We start from the raw sequence: 18,983 nt of genomic DNA, 5'->3' as shown, positions 1-18,983 counted from the left end.
TTGCGCAGTCAGACGCAGATACATATACCAGGGAAGGGCTTTGCGGTGGCATCAACAGACGCAGACATGACTACAGCAGCTGCGTCCGACTCTGAATCTGCCCCTAAGTGCTACTGGGAACTATTTGGAAACGTTGGGAACAATGAATGCAGTACAGCCAGGGACAGGACAGTCCCTGTCACACAGCTGCTGTATTTGAAAGATAAAACGAGCAGCTTCTCAGGCAGCACAGCGAGAGGCGCATGTAGCACGCTGCACAATAAGCTCACTCAATTTATATATATAATAAATATATTTTCTACAGAGCAGCAGCCGCCGCCGCCGGACGTGGGGGCGCTCGGGAAAGTCATGTGACACACGGGGTCCCGAGGGAGCACCGATGTCAGGTGACGGTTTCTGCTGATGAGGAGGCGGGAGCGCGCCGGAGGGTGTGCACGCGCAGGCGGGAGGTGACAGCCGGTGAGCGCGCTGTGTCGGTTGGCCGGAGAAAGGGAGCCTCGAGGAGGAAAGTGGGGAGAGACCGACGGGAAGAGCCGCGGTAGAAGGTGCCGGGCCTGTGAGCGGAGGGGATACAGGGAGTCCGGGAATTGCTGAGGAGCGGAGCCCAGAGGTGTGTGCGTGTGATGGAGGTGATGTAGCCAGATGTTCTGTCCTCCTGTCTCCCCCATCCGCCTCAGGGTCCCAGTGACCGACTGCCCTGTGTGCCCGGGCACGGGTTCCCACGGTCCCTCCATCTCTCCCAGCCTTTGTTGTGCGTCCTCCACTCTCCTTCTGTGCTACGCTGACACCCCCCATCTCCCCTCCCCCGGGGTCTCTCTTCCTGCCAACTCCCCGGGGCTCGCTGTCCTCATGTGACATGCCGGACATATGTTATCATGGATGTCTTCCCCCAGGTCATAGGGAAATACATGTCCCGTGGCTGCCGGCCTGCAAACTTTCAGTTTCCATTAAGTTTTTTTTTCTCTTTCCTTTTTTTTTTTTTTCCTTTTTCTTTGAAAGGAAGATATTTTTCAGCATAGATATACACCTTGGTTAGATTGTTACTGAGGGTGGGGGACAGGTGCATGGTACAGTATATCCCCACTGGCTGCTCATGGGGAAGCATGTAGCAATCGTCTAATATTGGTGCACATTTCCTTTGTTTATACATTACATACCAGTCATTCTACTTTGTATGAAAGTGCTTTTCATTTAGGAGGACGTCTTACCCATACGCTGTATCATCTTTGTAATGATTAGGTATAGTTATGTTGCAACACATTTGCTTGGCATGCACAGGTTAGGGCTGCCATAAATGATATGGGTGAATATTAGATATTCTTTTGAAAGATGTCAGGCACTGAGCTTTGTAATCCATTGTGTCACTTCCATCTCTAAAGTGTTTTATGAGCTTAATGAAATGTTATAGAAGGCACTGTATGTATCATTGATCCTTATGGAGCTGGTCACATAGGCATTTTTAAAAAGCATCACTGGTTAACAAACACATTTTGAGGGTTTTTTGTTTTGTAAATGACAATATATTCTGCATCTGTTCAAGTTTATGCTGTTTTAGCTTCTATTAGTACTGTATGTTGCACTGCGAATTATCATAGGTACAGGTGTGTTCTCATACACTTACCCTCAATATGCCATGTGGTGTGAGACGCTTGGTGTGAGTGAACTGAACAGATCGATGTAGTGTAGCAACTTTTTCTTTAACTTTGTATATTATGTGTACCGCAGTTGCAGTGAAACACCACTCAATCAATACCAGAGACACCGGGTTGTGACTTTGAACACACAGGAATTTAAAAATGTACAAAGTCAGCACAGGGGCAGCACAGATGGTGTAATGGTTAGCATTACTGCCTCACAGCACTGAGGTCGTGGGTTAGATTCCCACTACGGCCTTAACTATGTGGAGTTTGTATATTCTCCCTGTGCTTGCGTGGGTTTCCTCCGGGTGCTCCGGTTTCCTCCCACACTCCAAAAATATACTGGTAAGTTAATTGGATCCCAACAAAAATTAACCCCAGTGTGTATGTATGTGTGTGTACGTACATGTGTAGGGAATACAACTGGGCAGGGCTGATGTGAATGGCCAAGTACTTGCCGTGAAAAAAAGCAGCGGTCACTGCATTGTAGCACTTAGTATACAGATTCAGACTCATTTGCACACATATTAATCAGTGCAGTCGCATTGCAACTAAGGGCCGTATTCAATTAACGGCGCCAAAATTTCGTCAATGACGTCATTTCGCCAGCCGAAACTTATCCCCGTATTAAATTGTGGGGACTTTTCGCCGGAACTAGCAGTCGAAAAAAAGTGCAGAGTTGCGGTTTTGGGGTGCAAAGGTGGGGAAACCACCCTGCACCCTTAGGACGGGTCCCCAAAGGTTAACTGCGTCAAAAAAATCCTAAATAAAATTAAAGAACACACCAAAAAATGACTGTGAAAAAATACAAAGTTGGGGTACAAACTTAAAAACTAGCGAAAGACTTTACGGGGGGGTCTGCAAGTATGGGGGAGATTTTTTTTTGTTTGCAGGTGCTTGCTGAAGGTGCGTTTTTGCAGTTTTTTTAAAACCACACTTGTGATTTTTAACCATGCTTGCACCTATTTTCATGTACCCCAAATTTGCTAGGACTAGTTATTTTCACCAAAAAAACTGCTAAATGCTGTATTCACCACTTGTGCAAAGACGCTAATTAGCAGCTAATGTGAGCATTTAAGTACCCCAAATAGCTTCAGCAGGGCTATTCAGGGCCATCTGCATGGAAAACCAGCGATGACTGCGAAAAAGTCCGGCATGCGAAAAGTACTCGACTTTTCGCAGATAATTGAATATGCCCCTAAGATGCATATTCCAGCAAAAAGGATGCTTGGTGCAAGCCAAGCCTCAAAGGACCTGGCAATCTGAGAAGGGCTGTTTGGCACAACTGCAGCAATAGTTCATACACTTCTATATGCAACACTTAGCACATAACAAACTACTAGTACAGATGTGTCTTCTTACATCCTTGCCGATCACGCTTCCTCTTACATCCTTGCCGATCGCGCTACAAACATGCGCACGCATTACCCACAGCAGCATATGCTACGGTACACTATGGCGCGCACTTTGATTGCACCATGCAATCCTGGGTGCGAACGCAGAATGTATATCTGCTTGCGGGGCGCACGCCTGGTGCGATTTGCCGCGTACGCAGCAAAGATGCAAGAGGACACATCTGTATGTGAAGTCTTTTGATTCTATTTATTGAACATACTTTAGATGGCGATTACCTATTATGAAGTGCTTTATGGAGAATATTTTTTTCACATCAGTCTCCTCCATCAACCATGCCCTAGTTCTGACTACTTACTTTTGGTGTCCCAGGGGTTCTGAACCAAATCCTGACATTTTTACCTTTTTAAAATATTGACTTTTCACAACTTTGCACCTGCTCTGGGGCTGCGAAAACCCTGCATGGGAGGCACTGCTCACCTGATGGTTGTCTTCCCATGGAAAGCCAGAATAGCAACAAGAGGTCCACTTGTACTTTAGCAAGTGATGCCACTGAAGCTGCAATAGTGTTATACCAGTGAGAGCATTTCGTTCCTTTGGAAGGCAGGAACTTGATCAAGATAAAGTACCTTAGCTTTATGTCAACCGTATATAGCTTGTCTGTACAAACAGATGATTTCCGTTGACCAGATGTTTATTACACCTTTATTTTGTTTTTGTTTGGACACACCTTCTCATTCAATAGTTTTTGGTTATTTAAATTATTTTCAACGTGGTAGATTAATACTGAAGACATTAAAACTATGAAAGAACACATATGGAATTATGTTGTAAACAAAAAAGTGTTAAACAAATCAAAATATATTTTATATTTTAGATTCCTCAAAGTAGCCCCCTTTTGCTTTGATGACAGCTTTGCACACACTTGACATTCTCTCAATCAGCTTCATGAGGTAGTCTGGAATGGTTTTGAATTAACAGGTGTGCCTTGTCAAGAGTCAATCTGTGGAATTACTTGCCTTCTTAATGTGTTTGAGACCATCAGTTGTGTTGTGCAGAGGTAGGTTTAGTACACAGTGGACACCACTATTTGACTACTGTTGTAATCCATATTATGACACCAACCACTCAGCTCAGTAAAGAGAAACGACAGTCCATCATTACTTTTAAGACCTGACGGTCAGTTGATACGGAAAATTTCAAGAACTTTGAATGTATCCTCAAGTGCAGTTGAAAAAACTATCAAACTCTATGATGAAACTGGCTCTCATGAGTACCGCGCCAGGAAAGGAAGACCAAGAGTTACCTCTGCTGCAGAGGATAAGTTCATTAGAGTTACCAGCCTCAGAAACCACTACTTAACAGCACCTCAGATATGAGACATCACATAAAGTCTTCACAGAGTTCAAGTAGCAGACAAATCTCAACATCAGCTGTTCAGAGGCGACTCCGTGAATCAGGCCTTCATGGTCGTATTGCTGCGAATAAGCCAATACTGAGGATGAACAACAAGAAGAAGAGAATTGTTTGGGACAAGAAACAAAAGGAATGGACATTAGACCAGTGGAAATCTGTACTTTAGTCTGATTTGTCCAAATTTGAGATTTTTGGTTCCAACCCCCGTGTCTTTGTGAGACGCAGAGAAGGTGAGCGGATGGTTTCTGCATGTGTGGTTCCCACTGTGAAACATGGTGGGGGTGCTTTGCTGGTGACACTGTTGGTGATTTATTCAAAATTCAAGGCACACTTAACCAGCATGGCTACCACAGCATTCTGCAGCGCCATGCCATCCCATCTGGTTTGCGCTTACTGGGACCATCATTTGTTTTTCAACAAGACAATGACCCCAAACACACCTCTAGGCTATGTAAGGGCTACTTGACCAAGAAAGAAAGTGATGGAGTGATGCATCAGATGACCTGACCTCCACAATCACCCGACCTAAACCCAATTGAGCTGGTTTGGGATGAGTTGGACCGCAGAGTGAAGGAAAAGCAGCCAACAAGTGCTCAGCACCTCTGGGAACTCCTTCAAGACTGTTGGAAAACCATTCCAGGAGACTACCTCATGAAGCTGATTGAGAGAATGCCAAGAGTGTGCAAAGCTGTCATCCAAGCAAAAGGGGGCTACTTTGAGGAATCTAAAATATAAAACATATTTTGATTTGTTTAACACTTTTTTTTTTGTTAAGTTTACAACATAATTCCATGTGTTCTGTCATAGTTTTGACGTCTTTAGTATTAATCTACTATGTTGAAAATAATTTAAATAAACAAAAACCATTGAATGAGAAGGTGTGTCCAAACTTTTGACTGGTACTGTGTGTGTGTATGTATATATGTGTGTGTGTGTGTGTGTGTGTGTGTATATATGTGTATATATGTATATATGTGTGTGTGTGTATGTATATATATATATATATATATATGTGTTCACTCTAGCTCCGGCGCGAGGCAGGGCGCCTGAGCTAGAGAGGGCACGTCATTGCGCGTGCCCGAGAAGGGGGCGTGGTCATTGAAAAGAGGGCGTGTCTATAAGACGCGTCCCCTTTTCGTCAGTCTTGGGGGCGTGCCCGGCACTTAAGGACACGCCGGGCAGCCCCCAAGCCAAAAGGACAGTGAGAATAGATGCCGGGCGCATGCGCCCGGCGTCTATTCTCCGGGGGTGACTGGGTCACTGCACATTTCTTCACCCGCGGGACACTGCGACCCGCGGGTGAAGACGGCTCCCGCAGGCTGTTAGGGCAGGGCGCTTTTTGCCCTCCTTCTGGAGGGCAGGGCGCTTTTTGCCTTCCACAAGGAGGGCAGGGCGCCGCGCCCCGCTAAAACAGCCTAGCGGGAACGCTATAATATATATATATAATATATATATAATATGTATGTATATGTGTGTTTGGTACCTAGCTAACTGCTTTGAATAGATTTTTCTGTACCTATGTTTCAATCATTTATTGAATTGATATGTACATGTTATGAGCTGGTTTCCTCAAATTGGTAATGCAGTATACACTACACGGCCAAAGTATGTGGACACCTGAACAATTACACCCATGTACCAGTATATTGTTGAACATCTCAATCCAAAAGTATAGGCATTAATATGGTTTTGGTTCCCCTTTGCTGCTATTGCATCTTCCCCTCTTCTGGGAGGGTTTTCCATGAGACCTTGGAGCAACACTCTGGCAATTCACATCCAGTCGGCCACAAGAGCATTTGTGATTGGACCTACTTTGTGCATGTGTGTGCTTCAGCACTTGGTCCTCATGTTCTGTGAGCTTGTATGGCCTAATGTTTTGCGATTGTACTGTTGTTGCCTCTAGACATTTCCACCTCACAATGACAGTTGACCTTGACAGTAGAATTTGGCTGACTTGTTGAGAAGGTGGCAGTGCCTTGTTGAGTAACTGGGCTCTTCAGCACATCATTGTACTGATAATGCTTTAATGCAGATTGTATGGCTGGCTGTATGCTTGAATCCATTCACCTGTTAGCAATGGGTGTGACATAATGCTCAAATACTAACTTGGCCATGTAGCTTTTCTTTTTTAAAAAAACAAGATTTATTTTGTATCACTTGATGATTTTTTGCTTAGTTGGCCAAGATTCATAATTAAAAACGATTATAGGTGCGCTAATGTATGCCTGTACGGACCCCAAATTCCAAACTTCAGCTCTCACAGTGGGTACTGCTTCCCACAGAATTTATAAGGCAGAAGAAAGGAAAAGTGTAGCACCGTATAGAATTTAGTATTTCATTATACCAGTTGGGAGTTCTTTAAAAGGCCTCAATAGCCACAATTGATAACATCAATTAAAACCTAAAACGCACAATAAAGAGCATGTAATAACAAATAAAATAGACCTATGATTCTCATTGCCAAATGGCTCAGCAAAACATATCTAACAGCATATCATAGCTTGTGATGTAAACAGTCCCTATATTGTTGCAATAGAGCAAATGTAGTGTTCAATGGTAATGTTCAAACGTAATGGGACACTGTATATCCAATGGGTATAGATAGTCTTAATGGACAATTCTTCTAATACTCTAACCCCTGTATAATAAAGACCTCCGTGGGCAAAGGCTGCAGTACTCGCTAATAGTTCCTGTGAGTGGCAAGAAGAAGTGCAGCACATCTGCGCCCGAAAAGGCGGCGTGTCTTTATGACTCCTCCCCTTTTTGTCACTCTTGGGATCGTGCCCGGCATTTACGGACATGCCGGGCAGCCCCCAAGCGCCGCGGTCACTGTGAATGGATGCCCGGAGCTATTCAATTCAGCGCCCTGTTAGGTCCAAGAATGCCCATTATCCCGCTCCTCACGCCTTAAACAGGATGTTTAGTCGTGAGAACGGACATTCTCCGACTAAACTTCCCGGCGCAATGCTGTTTCGGCGGCGCTAAGGGCAGAAAGTGGAGACCAAAGCAAAAAGAAAGAACATCATTACACTTTGGCAAAACCATGTTGCCCTGCAGGTGGGGCAGATTTGTATATGTAGAGAGATTTAAATTTGTATATGTAGAGAGATTTAAATTTTAGAGGGGAAAGGGGCAGCTACCTCAAATTGCAATGTTAAAATAAAGCTTTCCAGCATTTGGTGGACAACCTATGCAAAAACATCCAGTGTTGGCTGCATGTAAAAATATTGACCGTATCTCCCTTGCAGTGCAACGTGGTTTGTCCTGGTGGTAAGTTACTCTTTTTGACAATAAATTACCACAGCTCCAAGCAATTGTCTTCCCACATATGAAACTTATTTCAAGCTTGCAAATTGTTTATAAGAGTGCAGTGCATATCATCGAAAATTGTGTCTTTTTAAACAACCAACATGTCCCATTCTCTTTCTCTTGAACTGTCACATATTGGTTCTACACTCAAGAAAATTAGATTTTAGGTTAAAGTGACAGAAATTTGTATCCCCACATTTTATTCTTGATTCCCCTATATTTGTCCTATCAAATAATGTTTGTGTTCTAATATGCTGCTAATACAAAGATTACCAAAGTGTAAACATTGGGGTGGTTGAGTGGTAAATGAGCAGTGGTTAAGGTCACCATAAAATCACACACAGTATTCAGCATAAAATAGAGGAGGCTGTTCTAGTGTTATCCAAAGCATCTCTGTATATTCATGTTGTGTGCTGCTAAAAGTAAACATTGAAAATTACAATGATGTTAGTTCTCCATTTCGATTGCTTGAAATACTTCTCTTGTATTCCTCCATAGAGATAATGGATGTCAAAACAGATGGAGGTAAAAGTGTATTAAAAAAACTTTAAAGTGGTCAAGCATTAAAACACTTTCCATAGTATGTTTCAGAAAATGAAAATAATCTTTGATATTGCAAAATGTAGTTTTGGCTGTTGAACTCCTATTTTAATGTTAGATGTACAATTTATGTGATTGTTGTTAGTGCATAAATCATTCAAGTGTTTTTCTTTTAATCTTTTTGTCACTATGGGTGTTAATGAAAGATCAGTGCCACTTTTGGACATGTGTAGAATGATGAGTGGATTTAACAACGACAAGGAAAGGGATAATTGATTCTGTGGAAAGCATGTGACTCACATTTTATGGTCATCTGAAAATAGAATGCATTCCTGAAATAACATGATCTAAATATGTACTTCGCATCATTTTATAGTTTGTACAATATTGTTTTTATGACCTTTTATTACATTTTGAAGTTTGATTTTTTGTGTTTGTGAGTGCTGTTTTGTTATTTTTATCTTGTAATTTTACTGGTTAGCACAGTGTTTTGCAACCACTGTGCCGTGGCACACTAGTGTGCCGCGGTGGTCAGCTCAGGGCACTTATACTGTAGCGTGTTTTATTCCTGTGGAGGCCAATGTAGTGTGTTTTATTTCTGTGGAGGCCATTATGTGTGTATATTTTTCTGTGGGAACTAATGTTTTCATTGGCCTCGCACATCGCATAGCCGGGTAGTGTGCCTTGGCAATTTTAAAATCTTGTGTAGTGTGCCTCTGGTTGAAAAAGTTGAAAATCAGTGGGTTAGCAGCAGAAATTAAGTTGCAGCTTCCTTTAGTAACCGATCACATTGGTCATTTATTAAAGTCAAAGACTTTTGCTGAAGTAGTCACAAAGGTCAGCAGTGTGCGTAATAGTGTGTTCATTCAGTGTCTGTCTTCAGAAACAATGGTGAACAGACTGTTTTCTATAGAAGTTACAGTAGCTGAGCTCACGCTGGTATCATCTGTCCATAGTTTAGCAGTTTAATATCAAGCATTTGGTCAGATGTACAAACTATGATAAATGTATTTCAAATGAAAATAAGCATTTTGTTCATACAATTCTAGCATCGGTTAACTTACAGCATTGGTAGCAATTAATTTTAATTGATGTAGACATTTCTGTTTAGAAACTGTGTAATAGTTCTTACTACTGATTATAAATCTTTGTGGTGGATTAATGGTTGCAATAAATATTATTGACCAATAAGAAGGCATTCTGCAAATGTCACTTGGCAATGTAGTTTTGATTAGAAATGGTTTTGCAGCAGAGGTTCAAAGTTCCAGCAATAAAATCTTTGTTTTATTTTTAGATGACATATTGTGCTTTATTTTTAAATTTGTATTTTGTGGAATGAACAGAGCAGAGTCAGTGTTATGGTGAGTACACATGGTCAGATTTAACAAGACGATAATGATATCATTATCGATCATATCGTCCTGTTTTTGGGCCCTTCCAACCCCCAAAGATGGTCGATGCGCGGGCACGGATGATCGATATCGACCATTGTTCGTGCATGCAGGCCAACCTGGTTGATATCGACCAGGTTAGCCTAGTTACTCGCGGGTCGTTATAGTTGTTTGGGGGTTGGTGCATGTGTTCGATATCGAACATCCAGCACATGAGGGACGATTGGACAACGATATCTGATCGTTGTCTGATCGCTCCGTGTGTACGGAGCTATAGTCCATTCATTATGTGTGGTTGGTGAGGGAACAAATGATGCCAAATTCCACCACTGAAATTAGCAAAATGCAGATTGGCGATTATTTTGTCTAACTTTTTAAAACATATTGCTTATTTGCAACAGCAGTCGCAATCGATATGACAAAATATCCTACAGAAAACTCTTTATAAACATTTATATGCAATATATGCACTGAGAGGTGATTTTATCCAAAGTAGCTATTTCACAGATACTGCTGGCTTAGGATGTCTGAATCTGTTAAAGAATGGAAAGGTGAAGGTATGCAGATACTAATGAAGTGTATCACTCATGAAATAACGGATAAACCCATTCCTACAGACTTTTAACTTGAAGTCGTTGTTGGTGCTCACAGTAGCAATGCAATTATTAGCTAAACAGCTGCACTGGTGAATCGTCTGAGGGCGGCAATAATGCCGCGTATCTACTAGGCGATTTTAATAAGCGATTGAACGATTACAACATCGTAATCATTCAATTGCTTATTAATCATGCACTATAATGTCGGAAATGACCAGCGATGCGTGCTCCCTCTGGTCGTTTCCGACATCAATCATCACCTGAACATTCCGGTCAATCTGCCGATAACGACAGATTGACCATGTTCAGGGATGAGGGAGGGTGCCTAAACTGAACGACATATAGTGTAGGCACTACAGGGGATCAGGAACGTCTGTACGAATACGATGTCATAATCGTACTGTCTTTCTATAGTCGGGTAGTGGATGCACACCTTTAGAGTGTACATAGAGTGGATCAGCAGGCAAAAAAACTGGGTCTAAGAACAAGGGGAATGGGTATGAAATACCAGCAGTCGGGATGCCTCCTGTCAAAATACCGCCAGTGGCATCCCGACACGGGTCGGGTAAGTATACTAACCCTCCCCCCTTCTCCCCCCTAACCCTCCCTTCTTGTAGCCTAACACTCCCCTCCCTGCACCCTAAACCTAAGTCTCCCCCCTTTGTGCCTAACCCCCTCTAGGGGTGCCTAACCCTAACCTCCTCCCAAACCTAACCCCGCTATGCTGCCTAAACTTAACACTTCATACCCCTTATGTTTCGTCCTGTGTCGGGCTTGCGTCGTCGGGTTTTCGACCGGTGCCGTCCCATCCGCCGGTCTCCTAACTACATCCCAGCACAAGGCCTGTGGTTGTAAATGGCTACTGGATGCTCGAGCGGTACGGAGTGTGGACAGACTTGTTCAGCCTCGCAGACGGGCAACAGTGCATCATATTATGGATAATCTGAATTGGGTACCAAATCAGATGACCCCTTGACGAACAGAATGTTGCACATTACATCGTAATTGCTACATAAGGCCTGTCTGAACGCTATTGCTATCTGCTGCAAACAGGGTGAAATGCTTCCAGTTTGCTCAGGAACACAGGAATTGCACAATAAATGATTGGAAACTAGTCATGTGTGTCTGACGAATCACCTTTGTCAATTACATGTGCTTTGTAGGGTGAGGATATGGAGATATCAGCACAAAAGCATGGACCCTTTTTGCATCGTGAAGACTCTTCAGCCTGGCGGAGTCAACGTTATAGTATGGGGCATGTTTTCATGGGAGTGTCTGGGCCCTTTGTTTCGTGTAGACAGTTAGTAGAATCCATGCCTAGAAGAACTCAAGCTGTATTAATGGCAAAAGATGGCCCGACAATGTACTAACCCGGTGGTCAATAATAATTTAGGCTCAGTGTGGCTTACTATTTAATGATAATTTAGGATTGCTTTTGGACAGGCTGCTGATCACAAAGGAAGGCAATTTTTATTTTTGATGTGATTCATCGCTTTGCTAATGCTGAAATATATAGTTATTGTAATGCATTTAAATGTGTAAATTTACCTGCTGCATATAAAACTTTTTGTATTTAATTCTTATTTTTCAAAGCACACCTTGGGAGGAATTCAATTCAGCGCAGGTTTGTAAAGCTTCTGGGATGAGTGACCAGAGCTATTCAGTTGCCTGTGCGTTACTTCCGGGAGTTTATCAAACTCGTGCTGAATTTAAATTCCCCCCTTTATTATGCCATTTCTCTCCGGGGGAGATTCAAAAGTGAATTTTTGTAGTGTTCCCGTTAGGCTGTTTTAGCGGGACATCCTGGCATTGTATTGTTTTTATTATAAGCAAAAATTACAGAGAGCCCCTGCTGGCTCTCCCACCAGCTACCAGAGTACCTGATCCACCCTAGCTATGCCCATGGTGCTATATAAATAAAGGATAGGAATAATATAAGGGAAGTTAATGCTCATTTTGCAAATGTAGTACCTGCAGTTGTGTTCATTATTATTTTTGTTATTTGCTTCCCAAGTTGCTATCCTGTTGGATTCCAGCCAAGCCAGACAAGTATTGCATCCAGTAAAGGCACCGTAGCATCATCTATAACACAAACTGCACACAGCACTCACTAAAATGGCTGAAAAGACTTCAAACATTTAATACCTCACTAACCCATTTCTTATGTTTACAGGTGCCACCATTTGAAGCGCTCATTTTTCCCTTATTTTTATTATATATATATATATATATATATATATATATTATGAATATGAGCTGCTACATTTCAAATAGCGCTGTTACTCTTACTAATAATAACATGAACTGACTTAGGTAGTGTTCACTCTAGGTCCGGTGGCAGGCAGACCGCCGGACCTAGAGCAAGGGCACTTCAGCGCGCCCCCGAAAAAGGGGACGTGGCCAATGAAAAGGGGGCGTGTCTTTATGACGCGTCCTTTTCCGCTGCCCGGCACTTATGGACATGCTGGGCAGCCCCCAAGCGCCGCAGTCACTGTGAATGGATGCTGGGTACATGCGACTACCACCATTCATTCACTGGCGGCGACCGCTGCTCTGCCGTTTTCCCCACCCGCGGGACACCGCGGCCCGTGGGTGGAGGTCAGAACCCCGCATGCTGTTTCAGCGGGGTGCCGCACTGAAGGGCAGGGTGAAACAGCCTAGCTGGGAACGCTAGTGAGTAACATTGATTATCTTGTTACAATGGTACCAGTCAAGGGGTGGTATATATTGGGGAAGCAGTATGATTTACCGCCAGCCGACAGAGGAGGAAATCCCGATCGTCATAAAGTAAGTACCAACTAACTAACCTAATTCTACTCCCTCACCCTCCCTTAGGGGTGCCTAACCCTAACCCCCCCCTCCCCCACAGCCTAAACCGAAGTCCCCCATGGGGGGGGTGCCTAACCCCCCTCCCCCCACCACCACCACCACCACCCTTCCCCTAGTCTATCCTCCCTGGGGAGGCCTGACCCTAAGTCGCCCCCCCCCCTTGCGGCTGTCCGCGCCCGGCCTTCGAACGGTAAGCGGGTGTCGGGCTCTTTAATAGAATGGTGTCCTACCTGACCATTTCTGGGTCCCATCATAATTTATGCTTTAGAGCTCCACATATGCCTCTCGGACCTCCCCTTACAAATGATGCCACACAGCCATGCCCGGCCTTTACACATTATGCTGCACATTAATGCCCTTTACACCTTATGCCGCACATTAATGCCCTTTAGTCCCTCTATGCATTGCCCCCAGCCGTAGTCCCTCTATGCGTTGCCCCCAGCCGTAGTCCCTCTATGCGTTGCCCCCAGCCGTAGTCCCTCTATGCGTTGCCCCCAGCCGTAGTCCCTCTATGCGTTGCCCCCAGCCGTAGTCCCTCTATGCGTTGCCCCCAGCCGTAGTCCCTCTATGCGTTGCCCCCAGCCGTAGTCCCTCTATGCGTTGCCCCCAGCCGTAGTCCCTCTATGCGTTGCCCCCAGCCGTAGTCCCTCTATGCGTTGCCCCCAGCCGTAGTCCCTCTATGCGTTGCCCCCAGCCGTAGTCCCTCTATGCGTTGCCCCCAGCCGTAGTCCCTCTATGCGTTGCCCCCAGCCGTAGTCCCTCTATGCGTTGCCCCCAGCCGTAGTCCCTCTATGCGTTGCCCCCAGCCGTAGTCCCTCTATGCGTTGCCCCCAGCCGTAGTCCCTCTATGCGTTGCCCCCAGCCGTAGTCCCTCTATGCGTTGCCCCCAGCCGTAGTCCCTCTATGCGTTGCCCCCAGCCGTAGTCCCTCTATGCGTTGCCCCCAGCCGTAGTCCCTCTATGCGTTGCCCCCAGCCGTAGTCCCTCTATGCGTTGCCCCCAGCCGTAGTCCCTCTATGCGTTGCCCCCAGCCGTAGTCCCTCTATGCGTTGCCCCCAGCCGTAGTCCCTCTATGCGTTGCCCCCAGCCGTAGTCCCTCTATGCGTTGCCCCCAGCCGTAGTCCCTCTATGCGTTGCCCCCAGCCGTAGTCCCTCTATGCGTTGCCCCCAGCCGTAGTCCCTCTATGCGTTGCCCCCAGCCGTAGTCCCTCTATGCGTTGCCCCCAGCCGTAGTCCCTCTATGCGTTGCCCCCAGCCGTAGTCCCTCTATGCGTTGCCCCCAGCCGTAGTCCCTCTATGCGTTGCCCCCAGCCGTAGTCCCTCTATGCGTTGCCCCCAGCCGTAGTCCCTCTATGCGTTGCCCCCAGCCGTAGTCCCTCTATGCGTTGCCCCCAGCCGTAGTCCCTCTATGCGTTGCCCCCAGCCGTAGTCCCTCTATGCGTTGCCCCCAGCCGTAGTCCCTCTATGCGTTGCCCCCAGCCGTAGTCCCTCTATGCGTTGCCCCCAGCCGTAGTCCCTCTATGCGTTGCCCCCAGCCGTAGTCCCTCTATGCGTTGCCCCCAGCCGTAGTCCCTCTATGCGTTGCCCCCAGCCGTAGTCCCTCTATGCGTTGCCCCCAGCCGTAGTCCCTCTATGCGTTGCCCCCAGCCGTAGTCCCTCTATGCGTTGCCCCCAGCCGTAGTCCCTCTATGCGTTGCCCCCAGCCGTAGTCCCTCTATGCGTTGCCCCCAGCCGTAGTCCCTCTATGCGTTGCCCCCAGCCGTAGTCCCTCTATGCGTTGCCCCCAGCCGTAGTCCCTCTATGCGTTGCCCCCAGCCGTAGTCCCTCTATGCGTTGCCCCCAGCCGTAGTCCCTCTATGCGTTGCCCCCAGCCGTAGTCCCTCTATGCGTTGCCCCCAGCCGTAGTCCCTCTATGCGTTGCCCCCAGCCGTAGTCCCTCTATGCGTTGCCCCCAGCCGTAGTCCCTCTATGCGTTGCCCCCAGCCGTAGTCCCTCTATGCGTTGCCCCCAGCCGTAGTCCCTCTATGCGTTGCCCCCAGCCGTAGTCCCTCTATGCGTTGCCCCCAGCCGTAGTCCCTCTATGCGTTGCCCCCAGCCGTAGTCCCTCTATGCGTTGCCCCCAGCCGTAGTCCCTCTATGCGTTGCCCCCAGCCGTAGTCCCTCTATGCGTTGCCCCCAGCCGTAGTCCCTCTATGCGTTGCCCCCAGCCGTAGTCCCTCTATGCGTTGCCCCCAGCCGTAGTCCCTCTATGCGTTGCCCCCAGCCGTAGTCCCTCTATGCGTTGCCCCCAGCCGTAGTCCCTCTATGCGTTGCCCCCAGCCGTAGTCCCTCTATGCGTTGCCCCCAGCCGTAGTCCCTCTATGCGTTGCCCCCAGCCGTAGTCCCTCTATGCGTTGCCCCCAGCCGTAGTCCCTCTATGCGTTGCCCCCAGCCGTAGTCCCTCTATGCGTTGCCCCCAGCCGTAGTCCCTCTATGCGTTGCCCCCAGCCGTAGTCCCTCTATGCGTTGCCCCCAGCCGTAGTCCCTCTATGCGTTGCCCCCAGCCGTAGTCCCTCTATGCGTTGCCCCCAGCCGTAGTCCCTCTATGCGTTGCCCCCAGCCGTAGTCCCTCTATGCGTTGCCCCCAGCCGTAGTCCCTCTATGCGTTGCCCCCAGCCGTAGTCCCTCTATGCGTTGCCCCCAGCCGTAGTCCCCCTATGCGTTGCCCCCAGCCGTAGTCCCCCTATGCGTTGCCCCCAGCCGTAGTCCCCCTATGCGTTGCCCCCAGCCGTAGTCCCCCTATGCGTTGCCCCCAGCCGTAGTCCCCCTATGCGTTGCCCCCAGCCGTAGTCCCCCTATGCGTTGCCCCCAGCCGTAGTCCCCCTATGCGTTGCCCCCAGCCGTAGTCCCCCTATGCGTTGCCCCCAGCCGTAGTCCCCCTATGCGTTGCCCCCAGCCGTAGTCCCCCTATGCGTTGCCCCCAGCCGTAGTCCCCCTATGCGTTGCCCCCAGCCGTAGTCCCCCTATGCGTTGCCCCCAGCCGTAGTCCCCCTATGCGTTGCCCCCAGCCGTAGTCCCCCTATGCGTTGCCCCCAGCCGTAGTCCCCCTATGCGTTGCCCCCAGCCGTAGTCCCCCTATGCGTTGCCCCCAGCCGTAGTCCCCCTATGCGTTGCCCCCAGCCGTAGTCCCCCTATGCGTTGCCCCCAGCCGTAGTCCCCCTATGCGTTGCCCCCAGCCGTAGTCCCCCTATGCGTTGCCCCCAGCCGTAGTCCCCCTATGCGTTGCCCCCAGCCGTAGTCCCCCTATGCGTTGCCCCCAGCCGTAGTCCCCCTATGCGTTGCCCCCAGCCGTAGTCCCCCTATGCGTTGCCCCCAGCCGTAGTCCCCCTATGCGTTGCCCCCAGCCGTAGTCCCCCTATGCGTTGCCCCCAGCCGTAGTCCCCCTATGCGTTGCCCCCAGCCGTAGTCCCCCTATGCGTTGCCCCCAGCCGTAGTCCCCCTATGCGTTGCCCCCAGCCGTAGTCCCCCTATGCGTTGCCCCCAGCCGTAGTCCCCCTATGCGTTGCCCCCAGCCGTAGTCCCCCTATGCGTTGCCCCCAGCCGTAGCCCCCCTATGCGTTGCCCCCAGCCGTAGCTCCCCTATGCGTTGCCCCCAGCCGTAGCTCCCCTATGCGTTGCCCCCAGCCGTAGCTCCCCTATGCGTTGCCCCCAGCCGTAGCTCCCCTATGCGTTGCCCCCAGCCGTAGCTCCCCTATGCGTTGCCCCCAGCCGTAGTCCCCCTATGCGTTGCCCCCAGCCGTAGTCCCCCTATGCGTTGCCCCCAGCCGTAGTCCCCCTATGCGTTGCCCCCAGCCGTAGTCCCCCTATGCGTTGCCCCCAGCCGTAGTCCCCCTATGCGTTGCCCCCAGCCGTAGTCCCCCTATGCGTTGCCCCCAGCCGTAGTCCCCCTATGCGTTGCCCCCAGCCGTAGTCCCCCTATGCGTTGCCCCCAGCCGTAGTCCCCCTATGCGTTGCCCCCAGCCGTAGTCCCCCTATGCGTTGCCCCCAGCCGTAGTCCCCCTATGCGTTGCCCCCAGCCGTAGTCCCCCTATGCGTTGCCCCCAGCCGTAGTCCCCCTATGCGTTGCCCCCAGCCGTAGTCCCCCTATGCGTTGCCCCCAGCCGTAGTCCCCCTATGCGTTGCCCCCAGCCGTAGTCCCCCTATGCGTTGCCCCCAGCCGTAGTCCCCCTATGCGTTGCCCCCAGCCGTAGCCCCCCTATGCGTTGCCCCCAGCCGTAGCTCCCCTATGCGTTGCCCCCAGCCGTAGCTCCCCTATGCGTTGCCCCCAGCCGTAGCTCCCCTATGCGTTGCCCCCAGCCGTAGCTCCCCTATGCGTTGCCCCCAGCCGTAGCTCCCCTATGCGTTGCCCCCAGCCGTAGCTCCCCTATGCGTTGCCCCCAGCCGTAGCTCCCCTATGCGTTGCCCCCAGCCGTAGCTCCCCTATGCGTTGCCCCCAGCCGTAGCTCCCCTATGCGTTGCCCCCAGCCGTAGCTCCCCTATGCGTTGCCCCCAGCCGTAGCTCCCCTATGCGTTGCCCCCAGCCGTAGCTCCCCTATGCGTTGCCCCCAGCCGTAGCTCCCCTATGCGTTGCCCCCAGCCGTAGCTCCCCTATGCGTTGCCCCCAGCCGTAGCTCCCCTATGCGTTGCCCCCAGCCGTAGCTCCCCTATGCGTTGCCCCCAGCCGTAGCTCCCCTATGCGTTGCCCCCAGCCGTAGCTCCCCTATGCGTTGCCCCCAGCCGTAGCTCCCCTATGCGTTGCCCCCAGCCGTAGCTCCCCTATGCGTTGCCCCCAGCCGTAGCTCCCCTATGCGTTGCCCCCAGCCGTAGCTCCCCTATGCGTTGCCCCCAGCCGTAGCTCCCCTATGCGTTGCCCCCAGCCGTAGCTCCCCTATGCGTTGCCCCCAGCCGTAGCTCCCCTATGCGTTGCCCCCAGCCGTAGCTCCCCTATGCGTTGCCCCCAGCCGTAGCTCCCCTATGCGTTGCCCCCAGCCGTAGCTCCCCTATGCGTTGCCCCCAGCCGTAGCTCCCCTATGCGTTGCCCCCAGCCGTAGCTCCCCTATGCGTTGCCCCCAGCCGTAGCTCCCCTATGCGTTGCCCCCAGCCGTAGCTCCCCTATGCGTTGCCCCCAGCCGTAGCTCCCCTATGCGTTGCCCCCAGCCGTAGCTCCCCTATGCGTTGCCCCCAGCCGTAGCTCCCCTATGCGTTGCCCCCAGCCGTAGCTCCCCTATGCGTTGCCCCCAGCCGTAGCTCCCCTATGCGTTGCCCCCAGCCGTAGCTCCCCTATGCGTTGCCCCCAGCCGTAGCTCCCCTATGCGTTGCCCCCAGCCGTAGCTCCCCTATGCGTTGCCCCCAGCCGTAGCTCCCCTATGCGTTGCCCCCAGCCGTAGCTCCCCTATGCGTTGCCCCCAGCCGTAGCTCCCCTATGCGTTGCCCCCAGCCGTAGCTCCCCTATGCGTTGCCCCCAGCCGTAGCTCCCCTATGCGTTGCCCCCAGCCGTAGCTCCCCTATGCGTTGCCCCCAGCCGTAGCTCCCCTATGCGTTGCCCCCAGCCGTAGCTCCCCTATGCGTTGCCCCCAGCCGTAGCTCCCCTATGCGTTGCCCCCAGCCGTAGCTCCCCTATGCGTTGCCCCCAGCCGTAGCTCCCCTATGCGTTGCCCCCAGCCGTAGCTCCCCTATGCGTTGCCCCCAGCCGTAGCTCCCCTATGCGTTGCCCCCAGCCGTAGCTCCCCTATGCGTTGCCCCCAGCCGTAGCTCCCCTATGCGTTGCCCCCAGCCGTAGCTCCCCTATGCGTTGCCCCCAGCCGTAGCTCCCCTATGCGTTGCCCCCAGCCGTAGCTCCCCTATGCGTTGCCCCCAGCCGTAGCTCCCCTATGCGTTGCCCCCAGCCGTAGCTCC

General features: G+C 50.1%; 1 protein-coding gene across 2 annotated transcripts in view; it reads left to right on the top strand.

The window, feature by feature from the left end:
* Window positions 1-281: 281 nt before the first annotated feature.
* NCK2 (NCK adaptor protein 2) overlaps window positions 282-18,983 on the top strand; it is a 62,464-nt gene continuing 43,762 nt past the window's right edge. Inside the window, exon 1 of one of the 2 annotated variants that reach the window (XM_088445875.1) lies at window positions 282-629. The gene's annotated coding sequence lies outside the window, so the exon portion shown is untranslated. The remainder of the gene's footprint in view (window positions 630-18,983) is intronic. The other variant, XM_088445873.1, reaches the window with a different exon arrangement.

Source organism: Taudactylus pleione, unplaced genomic scaffold (assembly GCF_031769625.1).
Source record: "Taudactylus pleione unplaced genomic scaffold, aTauple2 ptg000391l, whole genome shotgun sequence".
In the NCBI taxonomy this organism is placed as follows: Eukaryota; Metazoa; Chordata; class Amphibia; order Anura; family Myobatrachidae; genus Taudactylus; species Taudactylus pleione.
This window is presented reverse-complemented; position numbering and strand designations above follow the sequence as displayed.